Source organism: Halictus rubicundus, unplaced genomic scaffold (genome assembly GCF_050948215.1).
Source record: "Halictus rubicundus isolate RS-2024b unplaced genomic scaffold, iyHalRubi1_principal scaffold0041, whole genome shotgun sequence".
Taxonomy (NCBI): Eukaryota; Metazoa; Arthropoda; class Insecta; order Hymenoptera; family Halictidae; genus Halictus; species Halictus rubicundus.
The window spans coordinates 428,389-433,312 of NW_027488582.1; positions in this window are offsets into that span (position 1 = coordinate 428,389).

The following is a 4,924-nucleotide window of genomic DNA, read 5'->3' on the forward strand; positions in this document are numbered from 1 at the left end:
TATCCTATCCTATCCTCTATCATATCCTATCCTCATTCCTATCCTATCCTCTATCCTATCCTATCCTATATCCTATCCCATCCGCTATCCTATCCTATCCTCTATTCTATCCTATCCTCTATCCTATCCTATCCTCTATCCTATCCTATCCTATCCTCTACTCTATCCTATCCTCTATCCTATCCTATCCTCTATCCTATCCAATCATCTATCCTATCCTCTATCCTATCCTCTATCCTATCCTATCCTCAATCCTATCCTATCCTCTATCCTATCCTATCCTCTATCCTATCCTCTATCGTATCCTATCCTCTATCCTATCCTATCCTCTATCCTATCCCATCCTCTATCCTATCCTATCCTCATTCCTTTCCTATCCTCATTCCTATCCTATGCTCTATCCTATCCTATCCTCTATCCTATTCTATACTCTACCCTATCCTATCCGCTATCCTATCCTATCCTCCATCCTATCCTATCCTCTATCCTATCCAATCCTATATCCTATCCTGTCCGCTATCCTGTCCTACCCTCAATCCTATAATATGACCTATTCTATCCAATCCTCTATCCTATCCTCTATCCTATCCTATCCTCTGTCCTATCCACTATCGTATAGTATCCTCTATCCTACCCAATCCTATATCCTATCCTCTATCCTATCCTATCCTCTATCCTATCCTCTATCGTATCCTATCCTCTATCCTATCCTATCCTCTATCCTATCCCATCCTCTATCCTATCCTATCCTCATTCCTATCCTATCCTCATTCCTATCCTATGCTCTATCCTATCCTATCCTCTATCCTATTCTATACTCTACCCTATCCTATCCGCTATCCTATCCTATCCTCCATCCTATCCTATCCTATATCCTATCCAATCCTATATCCTATCCTGTCCGCTATCCTGTCCTACCCTCAATCCTATAATATCACCTATTCTATCCAATCCTCTATCCTATCCTCTATCCTATCCTATCCTCATTCCTATCCTATCCTCCATCCTATCCTATCCTCTATCCTATCCAATCCTATATAATATCCTATCCGCTATCCTGTCCTACCCTCTATCCTATAATATGACCTATTCTATCCAATCCTCTATCCTATCCTCTATCCTATGCTATCCTCTGTCCTATCCACTATCGTATAATATCCTCTATCCTATTCAATCCTATATCCTATCCTCTATACACTCCAATCCTCTATCCTATCCTATCCTCTATCCTATCCTATCCTCTATAATATCCTATCCTCTATCCTATCCTATCCTCTATCCTATCCTATCCTCTATCCTATCCTATCCTCTATCCTATCCTATCCTCTATCCTATCCTATCCTCTATCCTATCCTATCTTCTATCCTATCCAATCCCCTATCCTATCCTCTATCCTATATTATCCACTATCCTATCGTATTCACTATCCTATCGTATCAACTATCCTATCCATTCCCCTATCCTATCCTCTATTCTATCCTCTATCCTATCCTCTATCCTATCCTCTATCCTATCCTATCCTCTATCCTATCCTATCCTCTATCCAATCCTATCCTCTATCCAATCCTATCCTCTATCCTATCCTATCCTCTATCCTATCCTATCCTCTAGCCTATCCTATCCTATCCTCTATCCTGTCCTATCATCTATCGTCTCCAGTACTCTATCCTATCCTATCCTCTATCCTATCCTATCCTCTATCCTATCCCATCCTCTATCCTATCCTATCCTCCATCCTATCCTATCCTCTATCCTATCCTATCCTCTATCCTATCCTATCCTCTATCCTATCCTATCCTATATCCTATCCCATCCGCCTTCCTATCCTATCCTCTATCCTATCCTATCCTCTATCCTATCCAATCCTCTATCCTATCCCCTAACCTATCCTCTATCCTATCCTATCCTCAATCATATCCTATCCTCTATCCACTATCCTATCCTATCCTCTATCCTATCCTCTATCGTATCCTATCCTCTATCCTATCCTATCCTCTATCCTATCCCATCCTCTATCCTATCCTATTCTCATTCCTATAATATCCTCATTCCTATCCTATGCTCTATCCTATCCTATCCTCTATCCTATTCTATACTCTACCCTATCCTATCCGCTATCCTATCCTATCCTCCATCCTATCCTATCCTCCATCCTATCCTATCCTCTATCCTATCCAATCCTATATCCTATCCTGTCCGATATCCTGTCCTACCCTCAATCCTATAATATCACCTATTCTATCCAATCCTCTATCCTATCCTCTATCCTATTCTATCCTCTGTCCTATCCACTATCGTATAGTATCCTCTATCCTATCCAATCCTATATCCTATCCTCTATACACTCCAATCCTCTATCCTACCCTATCCTCTATCCTACCCTATCCTCTATCCTATCCTATCCTCTATCCTATCCTATCCTCTATAATATCCTATCCTCTATCCTATCCTGTCCTCTATCCAATCCTATCCTCTATCCTATGCTATCCTCTATCGTATCCTATCCTCTATCCTATCCTATCCTCTATCCTATCCTATCCTATCCTCTATCCTGTCCTATCATCTATCGTCTCCAGTCCTCTATCCTATCCAATCCCCTATCCTATTATCTATCTTATCCTATCCTCTATCCTATCCTATCCTCAATCCTATCCTATCCTCTATCCTATCCTCTATCCTATCCTATCCTCTATCCTATCCTATCCTCTATCCTATCCTATACTCTATCCTATCCTATCCTCTATCATATCCTATCCTCATTCCTATCCTATCCTCTATCCTATCCTATCCTATATCCTATCCCATCCGCTATCCTATCCTATCCTCTATTCTATCCTATCCTCTATCCTGTCCTATCATCTATCGTCTAAAGTCCTCTATCCTATCCAATCCCCTATCCTATCCTCTATCTTATCCTATCCTCTATCCTATCCTATCCTCATTCCTATCCTATCCTCTATCCTATCCTATACTCTGTCCTATCCTATCCTCAATCCTATCCTATCCTCTATCCTATCCTCTATCCTATCCTATCCTCTATCCTATCCTATCCTCTATCCTATCCTATCCTCTATCCTATCCTATCCTCTACCCTATCCTATCCTCTATCCTATCCTATCCTCTATCCTATCCTATCCTCTATCCTATCCTATCCTATCCTCTATCCTATCCTATCCTCTATCGTCTCCTGTCCTCTATCCTATACAATCCCCTATCATATCCTCTATCGTCTCCTATCCTCTATGCTATCCAATCCCCTATCCTATCCTCTATCGTCTCCTATCCTCGGTCCTATCCTATCCTCATTCCTATACTATCCTCTATCCTATCCTATCCTATATCCTATCCCATCCGCTATCCTATCCTATCCTCTACTCTATCCTATCCTCTATCCTATCCTATCCTCTATCCTATCCAATCATCTATCCTATCCTCTATCCTATCCTCTATCCTATCCTATCCTCAATCCTATCCTATCCTCTATCCTATCCTATCCTCTATCCTATCCTCTATCGTATCCTATCCTCTATCCTATCCTATCCTCTATCCTATCCCATCCTCTATCCTATCCTATCCTCATTCCTATCCTATCCTCATTCCTATCCTATGCTCTATCCTATCCTATCCTCTATCCTATTCTATACTCTACCCTATCCTATCCGCTATCCTATCCTATCCTCCATCCTATCCTATCCTCTATCCTATCCAATCCTATATCCTATCCTGTCCGCTATCCTGTCCTACCCTCAATCCTATAATATGACCTATTCTATCCAATCCTCTATCCTATCCTCTATCCTATCCTATCCTCTGTCCTATCCACTATCGTATAGTATCCTCTATCCTACCCAATCGTATATCCTATCCTCTATCCTATCCTATCCTCTATCCTATCCTCTATCGTATCCTATCCTCTATCCTATCCTATCCTCTATCCTATCCCATCCTCTATCCTATCCCATCCTCTATCCTATCCTATCCTCATTCCTATCCTATGCTCTATCCTATCCTATCCTCTATCCTATTCTATACTCTACCCTATCCTATCCGCTATCCTATCCTATCCTCCATCCTATCCTATCCTATATCCTATCCAATCCTATATCCTATCCTGTCCGCTATCCTGTCCTACCCTCAATCCTATAATATCACCTATTCTATCCAATCCTCTATCCTATCCTCTATCCTATCCTATCCTCATTCCTATCCTATCCTCCATCCTATCCTATCCTCTATCCTATCCAATCCTATATAATATCCTATCCGCTATCCTGTCCTACCCTCTATCCTATAATATGACCTATTCTATCCAATCCTCTATCCTATCCTCTATCCTATGCTATCCTCTGTCCTATCCACTATCGTATAATATCCTCTATCCTATTCAATCCTATATCCTATCCTCTATACACTCCAATCCTCTATCCTATCCTATCCTCTATCCTATCCTATCCTCTATCCTATCCTATCCTCTATAATATCCTATCCTCTATCCTATCCTATCCTCTATCCTATCCTATCCTCTATCCTATCCAATCCTCTATCCTATCCCCTAACCTATCCTCTATCCTATCCTATCCTCAATCATATCCTATCCTCTATCCACTATCCTATCCTATCCTCTATCCTATCCTCTATCGTATCCTATCCTCTATCCTATCCTATCCTCTATCCTATCCCATCCTCTATCCTATCCTATTCTCATTCCTATAATATCCTCATTCCTATCCTATGCTCTATCCTATCCTATCCTCTATCCTATTCTATACTCTACCCTATCCTATCCGCTATCCTATCCTATCCTCCATCCTATCCTATCCTCCATCCTATCCTATCCTCTATCCTATCCAATCCTATATCCTATCCTGTCCGATATCCTGTCCTACCCTCAATCCTATAATATCACCTATTCTATCCAATCCTC